We start from the raw sequence: 24598 nt of genomic DNA, 5'->3' as shown, positions 1-24598 counted from the left end.
CTATATCAAACAAAGCTCCTCATTAGCACAATTCAAGAAAAATCTTGATGATTGGATGGGAAATAGGACATTCACCCCAGGGATCACCTCTGTGGCTCTGCTCGACAGTGGCACAGGAAAATAATTTTCTTGAGTGGCAAAAGCCAGGGTACCTTTTTGGCTGGGCTTGTATAGGCCCCAGAGCTGATAGCCTAGTACCTACCTATGAACTTGTGAACCTATGAACCTAGAAACTACAAGCCATTAAAGTAGTTGTGGCACCCAGTTATGAACTAGGACCACACCCTGCTATTTTTTCTTCTACATGGGAGGAGAGCATGATGTGAAGCACTGCTACAAAGGCCAACATTTCAGCCTGCATTAAGACATAGAAAACTGCAGGGCTACCTTATCTTGTTTAGTACTGTGGTATCTGAAAGTACATATCCAGGATTCTGGAAGGTGCCATGCATGATCCCATGCCAGAGAACATAGGATTATAGAAGGTTTCATGCATGATATCAAGCTATAGTACACACCAAGAATGTAAGAATTATTGAAGGCACTGTGCCCATTCCCAGGCCTGAGTATGCAGTGGGTACCATGTTGGATCCCAGGATAGAGTACACAGCAGGGAATGCCATGCACAATCCCAGGGCAAAGTACACAGTAGGGATTGTATGGAGTGCCAGTTTGAAAGCAGTGTAAAACAGCAAAAGCATTAGTCTCACTGTCCTGGATGTAAAGCCATCTTCAGGATGACTGTTCAGACCTCACATATTGCCATCTTCTGCTAATATAGTCAAGTGCACTCATAGCAACCATTTTGGGTTATGTCCCAAGATGTCAGCACTGTTGTTACTTGTGTGATATACCCAGATCTCATTCTTTGTCATGAATCTGAGGAATGGTGTTTTGATGTCCCACTTGGTGCTTGGTATGGCACTTGGCCTAGGGTGCAGAATGTTCTCCATTGCCTTCAACATCATGGCTTGCATTTCAGGTTCTCAACATTACATATATTTTGACATGTAATGTGGCCTGTCTTGACAGGGGTGGAAGGAGCACCCTTAAGGAAAGTGTCTCTATGACACTTTTTGGCATCCCACCTGTATCATGCATTTCCCAGAGAATTAGTGTGGCCTGATATCTGCTGTTACACACACACACACACACACACACACACACACACACACACACACACACACACACACACACACACACACACACTGTAAACTCCTTGGATATTGGTAAACCAAAGTCCCACCCACTCCTGATCTAGCACTAGTAGAGGTTCTTCTTAGTACCTATGTCCTGAGAGTTGGGATGAAGAGCTCTAGATCTGTTAACCCTGAGATGAAACCTTTCAACCCTACAGCTTCTGCATCATCTAGATGGATTCTCCTTTCAGGGAAAGCCTCAAGCTTATGAAGATCTCTTGGTTTGGTAGTATTGTTATCTTCTATTGGGATTGTTTTAATGCACATCTGAAAGAGAATGAGCCCTGGGTCATCCTCCTATGAAACCTTATAAGTTCATAAGTTCATTGGTAGTTACTAGGCATGTAGTCCAAGAGACCATTAAGGAACCTAGCCTAAATTCCCAGTTGCTCCAAACCACTGTCTAAGTTACTTGGTCAGAGTCACATAGTAGGCAAATAAAGGTGGAAAGATTCAAACACTCTACCCACATGAAACATGAAACAGCTCAATAAGAAGTCAGAGCTTTTGTTCTCTGCACTATCTACCATTTAAAAAGCATGCAGCCCCTATAGGAATTGAACCAACAACCTTCATCATTTTTATTGTCCAGTGCACTTAATTTACAGGCTGAAATACAACAGCAATAGTTTGATCCTGCAGGTCTCAAATCCACACCTGTTTTCTGGAGTCCAATGCACTACCGTTGTACCATCACAGCGCAATATGCAACTCTTATAGGACATGAGCCTACAACTTTCTTCAGTGGCAGTGTGCAAAGCAGTTCATTTACTGACCGCTCAAGGATGACATCTTTACAGTGCTGCAACATGTGGAAAAAAATAACTTCTGCTCTGCACAAGGCACATGACCTTTGTAGATTTATAGCTGAGTGAAATGAGATCCATTCTAAAGCATTTAACAGCCACTTCTGTTTGGTTTCTTCATTCCAGCCCAAATCCTAGAATCAGCAGCACCTTGCCACCTTACTACCCGATAAGGAGTCTAAAGCCTTAGAAAGGGTAAGTAAGAGAGTGTATTCTTCCTTACCACAGCTGTGCTTAGATTCTGTAACTGTTTGTTTTACCTGTCCAGATTTCTATTATTCCTGATGGAATAGGAATTGAAAAAGCTTTTTACACTCCCTGATATTGCAGCCAAGAGGACCTACCTTATTAAGATCGTCTATGGTGGGTTTCCACATGCCTGCTGTAACTATTTTTTTACATAAAAAGCTTAGTTTGGTCCAGAAATAAATTTAACAATTTAATAGTAAAACAGTAGCCTTGTGGGAGATGTAGTGGATGTCCCTATATAGTAAATTCCTTTTTATATATTAATAATATTCATTTTAGACCTAATGGGGTTTATAATTGTAGAACAGAGGGGGTTATCCATGCTATTAAATGTGAGTGCAATAAGTTTTATATTGGACAAACCAAGAGAATGTTTAAAATAAGATTATTAGAACATCTAAGAGACATCAGGATAAATAAAGTGGATAGTCCTTTAGCCCAACATTTTAATGAATATCATGGCGGTAATTCTGTGGGTTTAAAAGTAACTATTTTGGAACACATTGTAATGAATAATTCTGATAAAGAAAGATTTAAAAATATGCTTTTAAGGAAAGAAACTGTTTTCATTTTAAAATATGGTACTTTGGTACCGAAGGGTTTGAACACAGAATGTTGTTGGAAAAGCATTGTTTAAATTGATTTGTGTGACTTCAAATTTTAGTTAATTTTTATAATGGTTTAATTGTTTAATGACTTATTAATTTGTAGCTGGTGTTATATAAACTGCTTTTAATATGTGGTATGTTACTCCTTGAAGGCTGACTGTAGCCGAGGCGCTAGAGTAATACAACTTTTTGTATTGGCTTCTGTGGTTTTCGTTTTGTGGTGAAGCAACTTGGTGTTTTTGCTGTTCCTGTGTTGCATTTTAAAACAGTAACCTATTTACAACTTTCTTACTGCTTTCCCATCAGTTCATTTCTCACAACCTTAACATAATGCAGTCATTTCATTACTGAACTGTAATAATTTCAGGTGCATAGTTACAACACCTTCCCTTTTCATGTTTCCATAGTCCAGTATTTCACTTGGACTTCCCCACCCTAGTTCATTAGTCATCCGTAATACTGCATACTTCATTTTGACATATGTAATCATGTTTATAAAGCATTAAAACAAACACGTTTTCAAAACCAAAAGAGAGAAAATATCATAACATTTTTGCTATGTTATGTTTTCTCAGCTTGTGTATTTTATCATAAAACATAGTTTTTCCATTCATAAGTACTAATGTACCTATTTAATATTTGTTTCTAACTTTGTTCTAATATACAGAAATCCTACATTACCACCACAAAATCGAACAGTAGCAAATGAAAGGAAGAGAGCAAGTTGAATGCCACCATGGAAGCATCAAATGATAAAAACTATAAAACAATTAAGACAACAAATATCACTGTTAGAAAAATATAGAAAAGGGAATATATAATCAAAATACTTAAAAAGCCAGAGGTGTTACAAGCAATGCACAATATCAAAACAGATCAGGATTTATCATACACTATTTCCAATAATAAATTAAAAATATCAGCACAAGCACAAAAATTAGAAGGTATGCAAATAAATATAAAGGAAGAGGACACAACAAGCAATTTGTTAATAACTCAAAAAGCTTTTGTAGAGAATTAGGAAATAAAGCAAAAGGAATACAAACACCACCAAAAAAGTAGTAGTAAGTAAATTTTGGAGAAGTCTTTATGAAGATCCCATTGAACATAACAAAGATGCTGAATAGATAGAAGAATTAGAAGCAGCAGTTAGGAGCTCTAATTTAAATGATATGAAACAGGATGAAGTAACGGCCAGAGAAATTGAAACAAAATTAAGAAAAGCTCCTATCTGGAAACCCCCTGGCCCAGATGCAGTACCGAAGTTCTAGTTAAATGTATTAACATCTTTACACAAAGATTTAGCCCTATGTAAGAATTGATTTATATGCACATCCTGAAAAGACACCAACCTGGTTAACCAATAGGAAAACAATAGTCCTCCTTAAGAGTGAACCTGCAAGCCATCCTAAGGACCACAGACCATCAACTTGCCTTTCAAAAATATCCAAATTATATACTGGAACTGATGCGAACAGAGTTTATAATCATTTAGAAAAAAAGACCAATTATGGCAATAGAATAGAAAGATAATAAAAAAAAAACTCATATGAAACAGAGGATCATTTGTTGAAAAACAAAGCCATAAAAGAAAGGTGTAAAAAGGGAAAAATCTAAGTATGGCTTGGATAGATTAGAAAAAAGCATTTGACAGCACCCCAAGTTCATGCATAATAGAATGCTTGCAGATATATATGATACATCCTACTTTGATCAATTACATTGCAGTGATCAGGAAAAAGTGGCAAACCACTCTGCGGCTGAACAATGACAAATAGCCTTGACATCTTGGAATAAAATCCAAGCTGTAAACCAATTGGCTCTTTCTGTTCTAACTTATGGTTTTGTGGTGACTGACCGGCCTCAAAAAGTATTGAATCGACTGGACATGAAAAGATGAAAAATGCTTCATGCTTATCAAATGATATAGAAACAGTCTGTGTATACCAATATTATATATTCTTCACTCTAAAGGAGGTTATGGGTTTCCTTGAAACTGACTAAATTATAGATCTGGAACTGTCGGAATACATACGTATTTGCTCACTTCATCAGATCCAAACATAGTGAAAGTTTTAAAACATGAGGAGAAGAAGTCTAAGATGATATCTTTGCTTGGTTTATTAGACATTTTGGTATCAAGCAGTAATGGAAATCAAACCAGAAGTAGGCAAAAATAAGACAGCAACTGAAAGTGCCAAAAAGCAAAAGAAGAAATATAAGTTAAAGGATCGGATGAGAAGAAAAAAATATTCTAAGTCATAGTGGCAAGTGTAGACATCTTCTAGAGCAACCTAATGTTGACTAAGATTTGGTATAGGAATGGTTAAGCAGAGATTAATTGAAACCAAAAGATGAAAGGCTAATAATGGCAGCCCAGGATAGTGAATTACATACACATTGGTTTACAAAGTCCATTGAAAATATGTTAGAAATTGGCAAATCCGGGTTCTGTAAAACCGAACTGGAAATGGTTACACATCTGGTTGCTGGGTCTGATACACTCATGGCAGAGGGCCTGTGTACTGAAAGGCACAATAATGTAGCAAGACTTTTGCATTGGGGATTGTGCAAACACTACAACATAGACGTAACTGCTAAGCATAGGAAACATGAACCACAAAGCATTTTAGAGAATGATGAAGTTAATATCACACAGCTCAACTATTACCAACAGTCCAAAAAATAGATGCAAGAAAAACAGATCTAGTAGTCCATGAAAAAAAAGACGAAAGTAGCATTGATCACTGAAATTACTACATCCAGTGATTATAGTGTCTTATATACAGAGAGACTCAAAGTCATAAAATACAAGGGTTGGCAAGCAGAAACAAGAACAGTGTGGAAGAAAGATAACCAGACAGTTCCAGTAGTAGTAAGAGCAACAGGACTAATTAAAAAAAAAAATAAATAAAAATAAAAATTGTACTTAAATATGCTACCCGTGCATGTAATCCTGTATGAATTATAGAAGGAAGCAATTCTGGGCACTGCGTGGTTGCCAAGACCAGCACTTTTGGTTAACATCAAAGACTGACACAATGCTAATTTCATGATCTCTGATTGTACCTTTACTTGGGAATGTAGTCCATCCCCATCATGGTATTAGAAACCTAAAACACATGAAGAAATTTAACTGAGATAATCCTACATTACTGTCTTCTGGAAGAAATTCCATATAATTCTCCTTTACAAGGGTAGGAACTCTGATGGAATAACCAAATTAAAACCAATTCTGTTCCCCTCTCTAAAATACTGGAAAATGCATGCATAAACAACTTTTCTTTCTCCTCCAAGAAAAACTGCTTACCTCTATACATCATGGTTTTCATCTAGCTTATAGAACAATGACTGCCCTTGTATCTTTTCTAGGTACCATCAACAAGATCAGAAGCAATGACTAATTTCACTCTCTTCTCTTTTTGGACTTATCCAAAGCCTACTTTATAATTTCCCATGACAAACTCATATCAAAAATGTCTACTCTGGGGGCCTGTATGTGACTGCAGGTAAGTGGTTTTCTATCTACTTGATAGACCAATATTGGTCAGTAAAATGGTTGTCAGGGACTTCCACTTATCCTCCATTAAGTACTGGTGTCCACCCCAAAGCTCCATCATTGATCCTCTTCTTTTAAACATTTTCATAAACAATCTTTTACCCATTATCTCAAGAAGCATCACTAATGTAATATGCTGACAATTTTTATCTGCTTCTCTAATAGCTTACCCCAGCTACAAACTGTCACCTAAGATGTCTTTAACTCTATGGAAAGCTGTCTCTCTGACAGTCAGCTTCTGCTCAATCCTAAAAAAAGCTATTTTTGTTTTTCCCTAAATCTCTTACTCATGAAGAGAATAAATTCAAAATCTTCTATCTAAAGAATAATGACATAGAAGTTGTTTCTCGTGTAAAAATGCTAGATGTAACGACAGATGATTATCTAACATTTGCTCTCCACATACAAAACTGTATTAAAAAAAAATCGTCAAAAAGTAGGAATGCTTTATACAGCTAAAATTTCTTACAAATCCAACTAGAAATACTCTAGACAACATGCATATTTTGCCTTTTTTTCATGGCTCTCCCATCTTGACCAGTGTACACAGTCCACGGTAAAATCCAAACTAGAGCAATAGAATAATAAAATTGCAAGATTTGCAGCCAAATCAAGTCTTCCATATAAATCACTGCAGTGTCCTTAAATCACTAAACTGGCTTGAATCACCCATCAACTGTTATTCACACTACTACTAGTATATAAAATAATGTACATCCTCTCTTCCTGCCTAGCTATCAGTGACACCTTTCACTACTATCTTCCAAATTGACCCCTACGCAATACTGAGTGGCAGACTAATGTTTGAAATTAATAAAAAAATCTATATGACACACTTGTATTCCAACTCTGTGGCTAAGGTTGAAACTCCATCCCAGTCCCTATCAGGTCAATATCTAAGATTCAGTCATTTAAGCCTTTACTAAAATAATTATTTCTACTTGTCTGTGTCTCTGTACCACACTAGGCTAATATTCAAATTTGTCATTCTTTTCACATGCCCTCATACTGTTCTTGCTAACTCTTTTATTTAATCTGTCACAAACCAATATTCTTATTCCCCTGTTGGCCTACATCTTTCTACTGCGGCACCTTACTACTTTGTAAATGTGCACGACTTAATATATTACTTTCTCGTGCGGCTCTGCAGAGGGAAACCCTTGCCTTCTGCCATCAATAGTACCATTTTTTTCTTGTATATTTTCTATACATTTGTAAGCTGTTTTTATTCTTCTCTTCCATTGTGTATTTTATTGCAGATGATCTTGATCTACTATTGTAAATGTGTATACCATGGAGCTTTTCTCCCTAGGCTTTCACTAAAGAATGAGGTCTTACCCAGTCAGACTTTCCCAGTAAACAAACTAAATGAATAAATAAAATTGCACAATATTTCAATAACATTGTCCTAACAATATATGGCTCTTCATTATTTGCGCATTCTGCTGAAAATCCTCCCCCCACTTTATCTACTCCAGTTCATGTTTAAACTGCACTAACCTTGAAGAAAACCAATAACTATGTTCCCATTTACCTATCACCCCTTGATGACATCTGTTATTGCATGCTTTCACATTCAGAGACATACTTTTGAACCTTCGTGATATATATAAAAGCATTAGTGAAGATACTTCCATGCAGATTCCCAAAGCAATACGACATACTGAGGCATTAAATGATAACTCTTCCAAATCTTTACAACCATTGCCTCCTCCTCCAGACATTCTTTCTGCAGATTGTTTGTCTCTTTAACCTGTAGTCCTCTATGTATGTATGCACCTTATATGATGTATTCACTGATCCTTTTATAAATGGCTCCTCTCCGCATAGCTTCCATCAGTGGTATCTGCAGAGGTGTTCCTAAAAGAAAATCATTTAACTGTATTAATTAATCCTTCAAATTTTATTTGAACTTATTCTGACAGTCCATATTTCTGCTGCTTTTGGCCCTAGGAGGCCCACATCCCCTCACATTTCAGATGCTTCTAGTACAATGCTTTAGTCTTCTTTGCTGTACAATGACACAGACTTCATTCTTCTGGTATTCCAACTCATCACCCTTCTAAGAAACTCTCCTCTTTCTAACAGATTTCTGATAAAAGCCAGGGACTGTTTGATTCCATATGGGGGATCTCTGTTCTGAGCACCTACCCTCCAAAAATCCCTTTTTATTTCTTGTGTTTAACTTCATAATAATTTTCCATTTCTCATCATGTTTCTGAATTGAAAGGAGATAAAGTAGCTCCACCTGTATCATACTTGTAATATAGGTCTGGACCAGGTGCATTACTTTGGTAATGTTAACTTTTTCTTGCCACTCCAGATTTATCCTCATCAAATTTATCATTGCATATTTATTTCTAACTGATTAAAAAAACTTTTCTAGTACCTCTGATAGAAATTCTGGAACACCTAACACATTAGAGGCAGTATAAAACATATATTGCCTATATTCTCTGGTGCAACTTCAGACTGGTCATCTTTTGTCTTAAAAGCTTGTCTTTTAACCTATTTCTGCAACTTTTCATACTGTATGGCTTGTTAATAGATCCATGTAAAGAGCTCCCCATCCATATTCCTAAATACTTTATATATATATATATATATATATATATATATATATATATATATATATATATATATATATTCATCCATCTACAAATAATCAATTCCTCTTCAAACTGTAATGAAGTGTAATTGCCACTACCTGAGCCTTTGCTTTGTTTACCTTACAGTCACAGATTTTACCAAAATTATCCAACATCTGAAATAATTTGGCAATATCAGCCTCTGGATGAGTGAAATCAACGGATCATCTGCAAATACTATTTTAAACTTTTCACCCAGCAAGTTGTACCTTTTCAAATCTGACCTTAATGCAACCACAGACTCAAAATATAATGCAAATAACAGTGGTAACACCGGGCCATCCTTCTCGTGTTACATAGTATATTCTTAAAGACAAAGATTTACCCCTAAGCCTTTGGTTTATCATACACTATCCTCATTTGTTATACAATTTCCCATATACCCACATCCCAATAGAAATTGCATTACATAATGCCAGTCAACTCTGTCAAAGGCCTTTTCTTGTCAAAGCTCTCTACCACTATATGGTCCTGTCTTGCTGCACCCTCCTTAATAACAGATCCATCTTCACTACATAGTAAAAAGTCTGTCCACCAGCAATAAGCCCACATTGACCAGTATGCATCAAATTCTGGAATAACTTATGTAGAACAGAGTGTATGTGCTGTATCTTTAAGAAGCATATAAAGGACTGAATGTGCACATATAAGTAGCAGGCACGTGCTATACCCAGTGCCATTTTGAGAGTGCAGCCAGAGAGTGAGCATGTACGAATGCAGCAGCTAGTTTGTATATAAGTTACCTAAGTTAAAGTCAGTAAGCTTTTATCATGATGTGTTTGTACTTAATAAAGCTGCTTGAGCAGAATCCAAGAAGACTCGTCTATTGTATCCAACTAGCCGAGCGACATGGTGTCAGAACTGGGATTCCAGAGATTGATATTTGGATCCACAAGATGCAGAGATGACAGTGAATGTAAACTAAGAGAAACAAACACGAAAAAGAGCCAGAAAAGAACCAAAGGTAATGAAAACTTGCACAAACAGCTTATTTTATAAAAAAGATAAAACAGAGCATTACAAAGGCACAAACCACATTATTAAACAAGCAGGAGGCGCAAACGGTTTATTAACTAAGCAAAATGTTTAAGATTAAGATATTTGATGAAACGATTATCAGAAAAGCAAAACGAGTATGTTCAAAGCAAGATGAATGTGTTTAAGGCGAAATGGATATGTTTAGAGTAAAACGAGTACGAGGAAAGAACAATCGGCATGAAAAGAGATTAAATGAAAAAACAAATATAATAAGGGCAAAAAGGGCACCTTGAGTGTAAATAAAGCAAGGCGACTGCGTGTTTGTTGACAAAGTGCTGTGCTTTGGCATAACTATGAGTTTGTATTGTATCAAGGGCATAACTAGAGTTATTCAAAGTATCTCAAAGTGTGTAAAAGTGCTTACAGTGTGTGCTTATTACTGTGCATGTATTCTGAAGAGTTTATATGTGTGCAAAGTGCAACTATTTTGTGAAGTACAGTCAAAGTATAGCCATTTCGAAAAGTTTCTTCTGCTGGGTGTGTCTGTTCGCAAAAGGCCGGCTGCCATTACAGGGTGTTTCTTGCACTGCAAAGAATTATCTAGCATGGTTCCACCATTTTGGGGAAATTTCAGTGTGCTGTGTTCTGTTTATTCGCAAAGTGCAATTACTTCGAAATGTTTCTGACTTTGAGCTTCCTCTGCGCAGGCCATTTGCACCATGCAGTTATTTGAAATGTTTCTTAAAATGATGATAAATTACTTTAACAATACAGCAATTTCAAGAGTATTACAGTGCCCAAGAGACTTATTTCGCAAAGCTCAGTTATTCAGAAGCTTGTTTTGCTACTGGGCAAAGTTACAAATACTGGCATACATTTCTGGCATATATATGTGTGTGTGTGTGTGTGTGGGGGGGGGTGTTGGTGCATATTTGCAAAGCCCTTCACTGGTATGTGTTAATATGGCAGATGGATTTTGAAAGCCCTTACCACTTGTATTTGATTAGAATACTGCAGAGAATTGGAGAATATTTGAGCAAGAGTATGATATTTTTATACAAGCAGCTTATTCAGACAAAGATGCATGTACCAAGGCATTCATTTTGCTAAGCCTAGCTGGGTCTGAGGCCATGGAAAGAGAGCGTTCACTTGTATATGCACCAGCAGTATATGAGCGAGAAGGTGAAAATCATCATATTGTTGTATGGGCTTAATCAAGAGAAAGACCCCAAGTGTTTAAAGTGCAAATTCAGAGAATTGGGTAACTCCCAGGCAAATATTACAGTAGAGAAGCATTTGCTTTACACAAGAGATCAGAAACCAGGAGAAACTTTTGCAGCTTATATTACTGATCTGGAAAATAAAGCTAAAATGCATCAGTTTGGTGACTTAAAAGATGAGTTAATAAACAACTGGCTCGTGTGTGGTATTAATAGTGCTGCTGTGAGCCAGATTTTGCTTTGTGACAGTGATTTCATGTTAAGTAAAGCCATAGAGATTTGTCATATCCATAAAGTTAAAGAAACATACACAAGCATGCTTGCAAGTGACAAGAGCATGGTTTCAGCAGGCTCCAGAGCAAATGTAGATTGGATGCAACACGTGGCAAACAGAAGTAGGCCTAAGCACATGGCAGCCACAGCCCCTGCTAGTTCACCAGGGAAATCACCTAGTTTTCCAGCAAGTTCTAAGAAAGGAGCATGCTCAGTGCAGTACAAACATTGTTACTGTCACAATTGTGGTGCCAATCATGAGTCTAAAAGAGGGAACTGTTTAGCATTTGGTCAGCAGTGTCACAAGTGTAAAAAATGAAACCATTTTCAAAAATTTTGCAAATCAAAGTAAACCCCTCACAGTTGTAAAGAAGGGTCAATCAAAAAAGCAAAATGATCAAGTAAATTGCAATTCTACTTTCTATGTAGATGGTGCATCAGTAATTGGTGTAAAGAGTTGATACAGTGAATTTGATGGCAAAGAGCGACGTGTTTTGTACTGTCCAGATCAATGGTAAATCCACTGAGCTTAAAGAAGACACTGGTTCAAAGTGTAGTGTTATATCAGCAGACACATTTTCTAAAGTGAGAACTAATGAGCAACTCAATGTGGCTGGTAGTGGGAAACTTGTTGCTTATGGAGGTGAAGAATTTAAAACCGAAGGCTAAGTAATTCTTTCACATTATTTGGCTAAGAACTGTTACAGCTTGTTAGTCTATGTAGTTTGAAGACCTGTGCAGTCATTACTGGGTCTTAGAGACAGTCTGAGAGTGAATCTACTTTCTTTTATCAAATAAGTTCATCATATAAATGCATATCCTAGTTCCAATTTTTCTGATACCATTTTCTCAGAGTACAAGCTCAATCCTCTGAAGTGTAAATTCAGATTACCAGAAGTCACATATGTAGGTCATTCATTTACCAGCACTGGCTTGAGACCAGACCTAAACAAGCAAACAGCTATTCTTGAGATGTCAGCACCAGATAATATTCAGGCTCTACAGCGTTTCATAGGCATGGTCAACTGTTTAGGCAAGTTTATGTCAGACTTCAGTGAGCTGACAGCACCTTTAAGAGCTGCCGCGGAAAAATGTTACATGGTCTTAGTTGGAACAGCACCAGAAGGCATTTGAAGACATTAAGCAGAAAATTGCTGCGCCACCTACATTAAGATACTAAGATGTCAATAAACCAGTCACTCTTTTCTGTTGTTGTTGTTGTCTTTCGGCTTTTCCCGGTTAGGGGTCGCCACAGCGGAAATCCGGTCCGCTAATTATTGGCAGGAGATTTTGGCGAACGCCAAGGTGCCAGCTCAATGTTCAACCTTCAACGAAAGCACGCCCATTTACGCATGTCTTTTGAACGCCCACCCAACCACGGGGTGGACATGCAGACTCCACACAGAAGGCACTCCCCGCACTCCAGCCAAGAACTGAAGGGGAGAATCTCTTGCTGTGAGGCAACAACGTTACCGCTGCACTATCGTGGAAGTCCAAACACAATATTAATAACATAGATAATAAACCTTTTTCCTTTAAAGAATTAAAGCAACAAATAAAAAATCTTAAAACAAAAAATGCACCACGACTGGATGGTCTAATTCCGGAATTTTACAAACTCTTACCTGATAACATCTTTAAAATCTTACTCAATGGATTCCAAGAAGTTAAAACTACAGCAAACCTCCCTCCTTCATGGAAATATTCTATCATCTCCCCCATCTTAAAACTAAATAAAAAGCCCAACTTCTGCATATCACCTAAGCCAATTTCTTTGCTTAACACTGATTGTCAAGAAAGCAGATCAGTAGCATATGCATCTAGAACACTTACTGAAATATAGCATGCTCATATTGAGAAAGAACTTTTAACAGTAGTATTAACATGTTCAAAGTTTCATGATTATATCTATGGTTAAGCTGTTCAGATTGAAACTAATCACCAACCTCTAGTTACTATTCTAAAGAATCCTATGCATTCAGCTCCAGCGAGATTACAAAGAATGATGCTTAGTTTGCAAGAGTACAACATCAAAATGGTCTATACAAAAGGCAAATTTCTTTATCTGGCTGATACCTTATCCAAATTGCCCAGAAATACCACAGAACAGCTTGACATAGTGAATTTTGACTTTGATGTGATGGCAGTGCATAATTTCTCTACCACTAGACTTGATGAGCTGAGAGGTTATACAAAGACTGATCCGGTTTTGCAAAAGCTTAACAACTACAGTAATGCTGGATGGCTGTCAAAGCAATCTAGTGTACCACCTGAAGTGAAAACCTATTTTCCTTTCAGAGATCAGATGTTGACGGAAGATGGCATTATTTTCAAAGGTCCTAAAATTGTTATTCCTCCTTACTTAAAACGTGAATATATACAGATTTTGCATCGCGGTGACCCAGGTTCCACATCTACTAAGAGAAGGGTGAGAGAACTAACGTTTTGGCCTTCATTACTGAAAAGACATTGATAAAGTACTTTCTTCTTGTTCAGTATGCAATAGTACTAAACCGCATTTGCAAAGAGAACCACTTCAGCTAAGTCAAGTTCTTGAACTACCTTTGTCAACAGTAGCCACTGATATATTCGAATGGAACAATTAGCATTACTTAGTATTGGTTGACTCTTATTCAAACTGGTTTGAGATTGATCTACTACCTAATCTAACATTCACTACTATTATTACTAAGTTGAAATGTTATTTTTCAGTCCATGTTAGTCCACACAAAGTTATTTCTGACAATGGTACTCAATTTACTAACCAGTTATTTCAGAAATTTGCAAGAGAATGACATTTTATAGATTAATAGGTTCATAGGTGTTTACTAAGCTAACCACCACAAGGGCATTTTTAAGCCTAGCCATGCATCCCAAATCTCTGACAAGTTCTGCTACCCTTGATAAATGTAAGCATGGGCCTGGGAGATGTACCATTTACAGGTTACCTGCTTCCATTAGAGACATAGGTGCCAAACCAGGGATGAATTTCCAGTTTCCCATCCAGTTGTCCAAGTTGCACTTGAATTGGGTTAAGGAAGAACTCTGCTTCACATGGATGGGGAGCCTGTTCCATAGACGGGGTAGTCTCTGGGATACATACCTATCTCTCCAGCAGGTCCTATTTATATCACGTGCAAGGTTTAAGTCTTTAGAATGGGTAATTCTGGTGCTGTTTGTTTTGTGAATATGTAGGAGGTCCATCAGAGTGGGGTCTGACAATGACCCATATGCCAGGCATAAATCTCCCCTCAAAAGCCTGTAGGAGACAGAATACAGGGATAAGGCCTTGAGGCAATCTGCATAGGGCATATAACTTACACCCTGCACTCTTTTAGTGAGGAACCTCTGTACATGTTACTAGCAGTCCTGAATAACCACAGGCAAATAGACTAGCTGAACATGCAGTGCAGAGTCCAAAGCAATTACTTGAAGTGTCAACGCATGATAATACCGATGTTTTTTTGAATTTCCTTAATCTCAGAAACACTTAGCTTGCCTGCTCAAAGACTTCTATCCAGGCAAACCAGAACAACTCTACCTATTCATTCCAGTTTATTGAGGCCTAAAGCTAAGAACAACAAAACCATCAAAGCCCAATTATTCGAGAAGCATTCTATCCAGAAGTCCAGGTATGATAAGTCTAGCAGATTTTTTTGCCCAATGAAAGAAGGAGAGACAGTGAGGATACAAACGGCGAAAGGTTTTGACCAGATTGGTCAAGTTACAGGTAGATATACCGAGCCAAGATCCTACTTCATATAATCTAAGGGTGTGGAGTACAGCTGAAATCGCAGACATCTTCTTTCTGTACCAGAATCATTATTGCAGCATTGTTCCTGTGATACAGACTCTAGATCTCAGAGCAAGTCAGGCAGTGTTCCTGGCACAGAACATGTTTTAATCTCTACTTCCATTCCTGAGGATGTTCCAGATATTCCCATGGTTGAACTTTCAGCAAGGACAGTTCAAGTTGCAAAATCTAAGTCCCAGTTTTATGTCACATGAGTTGGCCGTACTTCCAGACCTAGTGTGAAATACACAGCGGCATGGACATAACTGTATATATGTACCTAGTTCTGTTTAATTATATGGCAAAGAGCTATTTGTATTATCTGCATGCCAGCTGAGATTCATAACATTGCATGATGTATTTCTCAAAGAGGGAGGATGTAGAACAGAGTGTATGTGCTGTATCTTTAGGAAGTATATCAAGGACTGAACGTGCACATATAAGTATCAGGCACATGCTATACCCAGTGCCATTTTGAGAGTGCAGCCAGAGAGTGAGCATGTATGAATGCATTAACTAGTTTGTATATAACTTACCTAAGTTAAAGTCAGTAAGCTTTCATTGTGATGTGTTTGTATATAATAAAGCTGCTTAAAGAGAACTCAAGACTCGTCTATTGTATCCTGACTAGATGGGTGACAACCTAGTTACCTTCCTTGCAGTACTGCCAAGAAAAGCTTATAAATGTGATTTAATACTGATACTGGTTTATATGGCAAAAGAAGAATCTGATCTTTCCTTTCATTAGGTATCCCTATAACTATAGATGTTAAGTTGTCAATCTCGCCTTCATTCTTGCTGGATGGGTTCGGAGCCGATCCTCGGCTCCGACTCGGCACTTGCTAAGCTCGAGAGTCACTTTTACCAGCTCGAGGCAGCCCCATATCCCATGATGCAAGGCGGTATATACCCAGATCTCGTTTGCTGCTTTGCTGATGAGGTACTCCTTTTGCCAGCTCGTGGTAAGTAATTCTTTTTACTGTTGTTAGACTCCCCAATCCTAATTTTTCTTAATTATTTCAGTATAATTGTCATTTGTGCGTAGTTGTAGGGTCTCCCAGCCATTTTACCCGTTTCCCTACTTGTGTTTATTTAGTCAGGCCTTCTTCCCTACCCATCCCTTTCTGTCAGGGTGTGTGTGTGGGTTTATATATATATATTCCCCTTTATATTAAAATTTAAAATTAAAAATTTAATTTTTTGACTGGACTGTGTGAGTCTTCGTGCTTGTGTACTCACTATGTCAAAAGAACAGAGGGTCTCAGGCTTCAAGAAGTGTGACTCGTGCTGTCAGAAGATGTCTCTGACAGACGGTCACACTTCTTGTATCTACTGTCTGGGACCTCTCCACCTGCAGGACTCCTGTGCTATCTGTCACTCTTTCAGCCAGAGAGTCCTGCAGGAAAGGAGAAACAAATTAATATTGAGAGGGCTTCTTAAACCGGAGGGCTCCCCGGCCAAATCGGCTCTGGGCAAACCCTCTAAGACCACCAAGGCCCAGGCTTCTGTTTCTAAGCCTTCGGCCTTGGCTCCGACTCCTTTGGAGTCGAGATCGGCTCCGGCTGGAGCCGATCCTAATTTGGCTAAATCTTCGGCACCGATGGCTATCGGTGCCAACACTTTGACTGTCACATTGGTGTCGACTCCGACCGGCTCCGACCACCATGTGGCTAAGGCTTCGGTATCGGTGCCGACTGGCTCTGATACCATTATTTCTTTGCTTGTATCGGCTCCAGCTGGAGCCGATACATCCTTGACAACACTTGGAGCCGAAAAGTTGTCGGCTCCGTCCTGAGCCGAGGGTTCATCGGCTCCGATGGTTCCTTCGAGGAAGAGGTCCAGGTCTCCCTCTTTGGGACCGATACTGTCGGCTCCGACCTCTCCTCTTTGTTCGGAGCGGAGCCATCAGAGCCGATCATCTAGGTCTTCCAGGCTGTCAGACCACGATTTGGAGAGAGTGGTAAGCAGATTGTTAAAATCACAGGCACTAGCCCAAATGCTTCATAGTCCATCTCAACAGACGACTACTAGTCCACACCCTCTTCAAGTTCCTCCTTCGACTCTCCTCCAGAGCTCGGAGCCGGAGTCTATGGGATTAGTCACTGCTACGGCTGTGGGGCAGATACCACCCCTTTCTGCTCCCTCAGCTTCTACTCTTATCTCCTCCTCGAGACCTTCGTTGGAGGGATCCGGTGGTCGGGCTTCCCTGGTCTGCTCCGAGGGGGTGAGTGGCATTGGACCCTTGTCCAACCCTGCTCTTCCCCTCGGGGCTTCGGCCTTGGTGAGCTCGGCCCCGACATCTGCCTCGGAGCCTTCCCTCTCGGTGGACCCGGGAGCCCCTGTTTCTTCGGAGCGGGGTCTCTCGGATCTCCCTGGCAGGGCAGCCTTCGAGGTGATGAGGAGTGTGCTGGCCCCTGGGCTCAGTCAGCAGTCTATCCCCTTAGCTCCTCCCTCTATGGTGCCTGTAGATGTCTCTTCCCACTCTCTTGCTCCCGGACCGAGAGATCCACCGCCTCAGGTTTCCCCACTGGGAAGAACCCCCTCTTCCGAGGATTCTCCTGATCCTTCAGGAGATCCTCCGCATAAGAGGACCTGTAAGAGGAAGCACCTAGACTCCCCTGAGTCTACAACTTCAGATACCGACTTAGATGAGTCGGAGGGGTCCCCAAGATCCCCCTCTGAGGATGTCTCTTTTTCAGACATCCTAGAACTCCTAAAACAGAGGGGAAACTGGCCCTCCATAAACCCCTCCGAGGATGAGTCGGTATACCTAGAGGCGTTCGGATCTCGACCCTCCACCTCCTGGGTGTCTCCGCCTTTTGACCCCCTCATGGAGGTAATAGCTCGGAAGGCGTGGGCAGCTCCTGAGTCCGTAGAACCAGTTCCCAGGAGGCATTCTAAATTTATTACAGCCCCTTCTGAAAAGCAATTCCTTACAAAAGGTGTCCCTGTTGATGCCATGGTGGTGGCGGCCGCCACTAAGAAGGAACTTGCAGATCCTTCCATACTAGTCCATCCTCCTAACAAAGATTCTAGGACCATGGACAGGTATGGTAAGCGGATGTTTTCCTCAGTGACCTTTGCTATGCGTTTGCTGAATTACTTATGTCACTTCACCAGACTTCAAAGGGACATCTTTAAAGAATTAGGTGAAGTAGTACAGGATCCTACAGCTCCAGGGGCTCAGGACAAGATTGCTTCTCAGCTAGGAATCCTTAACTCCATAGCCAACTCCTCCATGCGGCTGATTTCGTATGCAGCAGATGGAGCGAGTAGAGCTGCAGGGACAGGAGTGGCTCTTAGGCGTCAGTCCTGGATGCGGCTCTGTAATTTTGCAGATCCCTTTAAGGCGTCCTTCACAAACTCTCCCTTCGATGGAGCAACATTGTTTGGTCCTCAGGTGAAGGATACATTGACCAGGTATGAGCAAGACGGCAAGACTCTCTCTGCCGTAGGGGTTCGTTTTTCCACCCCTTCTAGGCCTTACCCTAAAGGACAGAAGGGCTGAAAGATGTGGTTCCGTAAATCTCAGGGAGTCACGCCGGATACACATGGTCAGTTTACCCCTAGAGGCAGAGGGGGTAATAATAACAGACGCTGCCCTAGGGGCAGAGGGGGTCCACAAAACCAGGGAAGCAGAGAGCCTCTCTCTGACAAGCCCTTCCAGCATCCCTGAGGTGTTGCCCGACTGTCCATCCTTGGCGGCAGTCGGGGGAAGATTATCGCTGTACCCAGAAGCCTGGCTTTCCCTTTCACAAGACAAATGGGTACAGTCGATCATATCCGAGGGTTACAAGATTCCTTTCGAGGAAAGTCCCTTCACTCACAAAAATTCCCTTCCAGATGTTCCACCCGGTCTAAGGGAAATCGCAAAATTAGAAGTATCAAAGCTTCTACAAAAAAGGGCCATTCAGCCAGTTCCAACAGACCATTCAGAGCCCGGAATCTACTCAAGGTTCTTTTTGGTTCCCAAAAAGACAGGAGATTGGAGACCAATCAACAAGTCTGTGAAAAAGACAAGATTTCGGATGGTCACACTTCAATCGATTTTGCCCTTTCTGGGCAAAGACAACTGGATGTGCTCAATAGACCTTCAGGATGCGTACTATCACATAAAAATCCACAGATGCTCCAGAAGGTTTCTCTGCTTTCAGCTGGGGTCCAGTCATTACCAATTCAGAGCCCTGCCCTTTGGTCTCACTACAGCCCCCAGAGTGTTCACCAAATGTATGGCAGTGGTCACGGCTCACCTGAGACGTCAAGGATTCCAGGTGTTTCCGTATCTCGACGACTGGCTCCTCTCAGCCACCACCAGGCATCAACTTCTCCAAGCCAGAGATTACACCCTAAATCTCTGCACTCATTTAGGAATTTCTATCAACTACGAAAAATCCTCCTTATTGCCCTGCCAATCTATTACTTTTATAGACGCAAATTTAGACACTGTCCGGATGTCAGCAAACCTCACAAGCAACAGAATCTTAGATATCCAAAACCATGTGCGGATCATCCTTGCCAGCAAAAAGGTGCAAGCCAGACTGGTCCTAAAGGTATTGGGCCTCATGGCAGCTGCCATTACTCTTCTCCCTTTGGCCCGCTTTTACATGCGTCTCCTTCAATGGATGTTGTTCACCCAATGGTCCTACCAACAACTCCCCATGCGTCATCAAATTCTGGTGACACAAACTTGCAAAAACCATCTATCCTGGTGGATTTCTTCTCCCCAGGTTCATCAGGGCAGACCCTTTGTTTCCCCAGCCCCGGTAGCCACAGTCACTACGGACGCCTCCCTGATCGGTGGGGGGGTCATTATCAGGGCAGGATGGTTCATGGGACATGGCAACCGTTCGAATACCACCTGCACATAAATGTCCTAGAGATGAGAGCAGTGCTTTTAACATTGCAAGCCCTCAACGACTTTCTTCCCTTGGGAACAGTTGCAGTACACACGGACAATATGTCCGTAGTGTGGTATATCAACAAGCAGGGCGGAACCAAGTCCTACCCCTTGTGTCGAGAAGCTCTCAGACTTTGGTAATGGACGATCTCCTCTCATCGGTTTCTGGTAGCAATGCATATCCCTGGGAAAACCAACATTTTAGCGGACAGATTGAGCAGAGCTATTCTCATGCCTCACGAGTGGTCTCTCAAACAATCTATAGTGGAGGAGATTTTTCAAGAATGGGGCCGCCCATGTTGCAATCTTTTGGCTACTCCCAAAAACAGCAAATGCCCGGACTTCTTCTCTCTCTTCCCACTTCCAGGCCATCTCCCCAGAGACGCTCTTACCCAAGATTGGCCCCAGGGACTTCTTTATGCCTTTCCTCCCTTTCCTTTGATACCACAGGTACTCCAGAAAGCTACCGTTTTGAGAGCCAAAATGATTCTCATTGCCCGTATTAGCCACGACAAATTTGGTTTCCGTTCCTCCATCGTCACCTCTTGGCGCAGCCGTGGCATCTGGACCCAGTGCCAGATCTTCTGATCCACCAATCGGGTCAGCTGCATCGGTCCATTCCTTCTCTCAACCTCACAGCTTGGTTGCTCCACTTCCTTCCTTAGCCAGGCTTCCTATGATCTCTAACCCGGTTAGGGATATCATAGTGGCTTCCCTTAAATCCTCTACTAGAAGTATTTACACTAGCAAGTGGAAACGTTTCTCCCTTTGGGCGAAATCAAGGAATATAGATCCCTTTACTGCCCCTGTTCATACAGTTTGGGATTTTTTAGCGGAAATCCTTCACTCGGGTTCTTCAGCTTCCACTGTCAAAGTTCAGTTGGCTGCGATCTGGAACTTTCATGTCGGTTTTGCAGACCATAACATTATGTCCCACAGGCTTTGTAAAGCTTTTCTAAGAGGAGTTTTTCTCCTTAATCCTCCTGTCAGGAGTCCTCCTCCTCAATGGGACCTAAATCTAGTGCTGACATCCTTAATTCTTCCTCACTTCGAGCCAGCTGTTTCATGTTCTCTAAAGTTTCTTTCTTGGAAGACACTCTTCCTTGTCGCTATTACCTCGGCTAGGAGAGTGTCAGAACTGCATGCCCTCTGTTCGTCCCCCATATTTGGTCTTCCACAAGGACAGAGTATCCTTGAGAACTAATCCTTCCTTTTTGCCCAAGGTTGCTTCAAAAACAAATTTAAACCAATCTATTGATCTCCCTGTATTTTTCCCCAATTACTCCAACAGATCGGAACAAAAATTACATTATCTTGATGTTCACCGCCAACTCAGATATTATTTGGACAGAACAAAACAATTCAGAAGGTCTGATCAACTCTTTCTTTCTTATACTGAGAATAAGAAAGGCCTTCCTGTTTCCAAAGTGACCTTGTCTAGATGGCTTTCTTCCACCATTTCCGAAATCTATCAACTTAGGGGCAAACAGCTGTGCTCAAAACCAAAGGCACATTCCACCAGAAGCTTAGCCACTTCCACAGCTTTTCAGGCTAGACTTCCCTTAGATACTATTTGTGCAGCAGCCACTTGGGCCACTCCTCATACCTTTGTTTCTCATTACAAATTGGATTTGGCCTCCAGGGATAGAGCCAGTTTTGGTCCTACAGTTCTCAAGAGTCTGTTCCATTGAGCCACCCAGGATAGAGGTGCTAGGGACGCGGTCCCATCCAGCAAGAATGAAGGCGAGATTGACAACTTAACATTTAGAAGTTATGTACCTACCATAACGTTCCATGTTAGTTGTCTTCTCTCGCCTTCTTTCTTGTGACCCTCCCTCCTGCCCCCTTGCCTGGACAGACTTTGATCTCCCTTGTCAGGAAGATTGCTTCTTTGGGCGCCAGTTAGTTATCTGGGTTCCCATTATAGCCCTTTTGTTTAGGCTAATTGCTCTTCTTTCCTTAGTGGAAAGATTTTTGTGTTAGGTGTTTTTCCCTATAAGTACCAAACGAGATCTGGGTATATACCGCCTTGCATCATGGGATATGGGGCTGCCTCGAGCTGGTAAAAGTGACTCTTGAGCTTAGCAAGTGCCGAGTCGGAGCCGAGGATCGGCTCCGAACCCATACAGCAAGAAAGAAGGCGTGAGAAGACAACTAACATGGAACGTTATGGTAGGTACATAACTTCTAATTTCTTTTGTAACTCTGATATTTGCTTAATTTGTAATGCCAGTTTAAATAACAGTACTTCTTAAACCTTATCTCTTCTGATTGCAGTCTGTAGAATTCAAACTGCAAAATACCCGGAATACCTATCCCCCCCCAAACCTTCCCTTTAAACATCTTCATCAACTCTTCCAAAATAATCCATGACATAAAACTTTTCAGCCATTCATTTATAAGCTTTGTCATCTTCAGGGTTTGAAACATCTCATTATTTCCTCTTCATTATCCTTGTACTTGAAGTTGCTTGGCTTTAGATCCATCCATCCCATCCATAACTCCTTTTCCCATTTTTGCACATGGGGTCAGGGTGTCACTTCAGCAGTGACTGTCGTCTAGAGCCAAGGTTCACACCACTAGGTGGCTAGGCCTGCTGAAGTTGTTCTTTCATACACTCTGCCACATTCACATTCACACCTATGGCCAATGTAGAGTATCCAATCCACTTGCTGCATGTCTCTCAAATGTGGGAGGAAACTGGGGCATCCAGAGAAAACCCACGTGAACACAGGGAGGACATGCAGACTCTGCACAGAAGGCACCCCAGCTGACAGTCGAACTAGAGAACCTCTTGCTGTGAGATGACAATGCTATCCACTCTGCTGCCATGTTGAGGTTTAGATAACCCTTCTTAATATGCTTATATTCTGCTGTCAGTACTGGATCCCTACAATACAATCTCCCTCCTCACATGTGGTATAATTCCTGTGTGCCTGTCTGTTTAAGTTGACCTGACCATGCCTTTTGATAATCCAAGGAGCTATAACAATATTTATCTCTTAGGGATTGAGCAGCTTAATAATACTTCTTATTAACAGCCCATCTAAATACTGTCTTGCCTTTTCTATTTCCTTCGTAATGGAATCCTAACCTTCCAGTAACCTACTTTGCAGCTTCCCCAGTTTCTCCTATAACTGGTTAAGTTTTTCTGTATATTTTCTAAGTATTTGCATATTTTGAGCACATACTTCCATTAACTTTACCTTAACTTGATTTTGTTCTGTTAATAAGGTTTGCTGGTTTTGTTTAGCCATAGCTAAATTTATTTTTAACAACTAGCATCATTCACTAAAGGTTTCAGTTTTTAAAAAGGTCATACGTAACAGATGAAATATCTCTAAACAAGAGGGAGTTCCCAATGAAAAACACAGTCCTCTAGCCTCAGATTTAAAATATTTCTTAAGGTTTTCTTTCTCTAGATTACATTTTCATTTCTCTGCAATACCCTTTGGGTTATTCACTGCACCAAGGGTGTTCACATAGCATTTAGCTCCATTTATAGCTTATTGCAGTCTGCAAGGTATTCACATTTTCCTTATTTAGACTTATTGCTCATCTTTGCAGCATCTTTTGCAAAGCATCAGGAATCTTTCACCTGTGTAAGAGATCTTCTCAGGCAGGGGTTTCGGAAAATCATTTAAAGTCTTACCTGACTGCTTATCATGTTATTGTTTTCCTAGGGTATATACCTCATTTCAAAGAGATTTTCTTCCACAGGAAAAAAAGTAAATCTATATCTATACCTGACTTTTTCCTGTCTAAGACTTCAACAAGGGAATTTCTCTATATACTAGAATTCATAACATCTGTAAATTTTATGATTCCTTTAGCCAAAAGTGACATGAGAAAGATTCAGTGGTACCTAAAATCTGTATCATCCCAACATCATCATCTCCTGTCTGTACAGATTCCACTTTTGTGATTCATAGAAAGGGAACTGCTTTGGTGGAAGATCAGGTTTATCTGAATCCATTTCCTCCATTTTCTCTTCCAGCTTTTGAAGTCTGTAATTACGGATGCTTCAAAGCTGCTTGGGGAGCAGTGTCTATCACAATAAAATTGCACGGTCTTCGGAACAAAAAAGACAGACCAAAGTAGATAAACATAAAAAAAAAAAAAAATTGCTGGTAGTTATAAGTGCTCTCAACTCTCTCAATCGTCTATGCCCCCTAGGCCATTACAAGTGATTACAGACACCACCACAGTGATGTGGTAGCTAAACAGACAGGAGGGATCCAGATCTTGCCCTCTTTACAGATTAACCATAATAACCTGGGATACAGCTTATCATCACAGTCTCACTCTGTACTTGCATCCTACATTCCATCTGAGCAACATATTATAGTAGACAAGCTGAGCAGGACC

The 24598-nt window shown here is 40.5% G+C and overlaps 1 protein-coding gene across 2 annotated transcripts in view; it reads left to right on the top strand.

Moving 5' to 3' along the window:
• The window catches only part of DRC7 (dynein regulatory complex subunit 7), a 1455099-nt gene that overhangs the window by 683649 nt on the left and 746852 nt on the right, over nt 1–24598 (top strand). The window lies entirely within an intron of this gene.

Source organism: Protopterus annectens, chromosome 8.part0, assembly GCF_019279795.1.
Source record: "Protopterus annectens isolate FY-2018-M chromosome 8.part0, PAN1.0, whole genome shotgun sequence".
Lineage (NCBI taxonomy): Eukaryota > Metazoa > Chordata > Ceratodontiformes > Protopteridae > Protopterus > Protopterus annectens.
The sequence above is the reverse complement of the archived record's forward strand: the minus strand, read 5'-3'. Positions and strand labels throughout refer to the sequence as shown.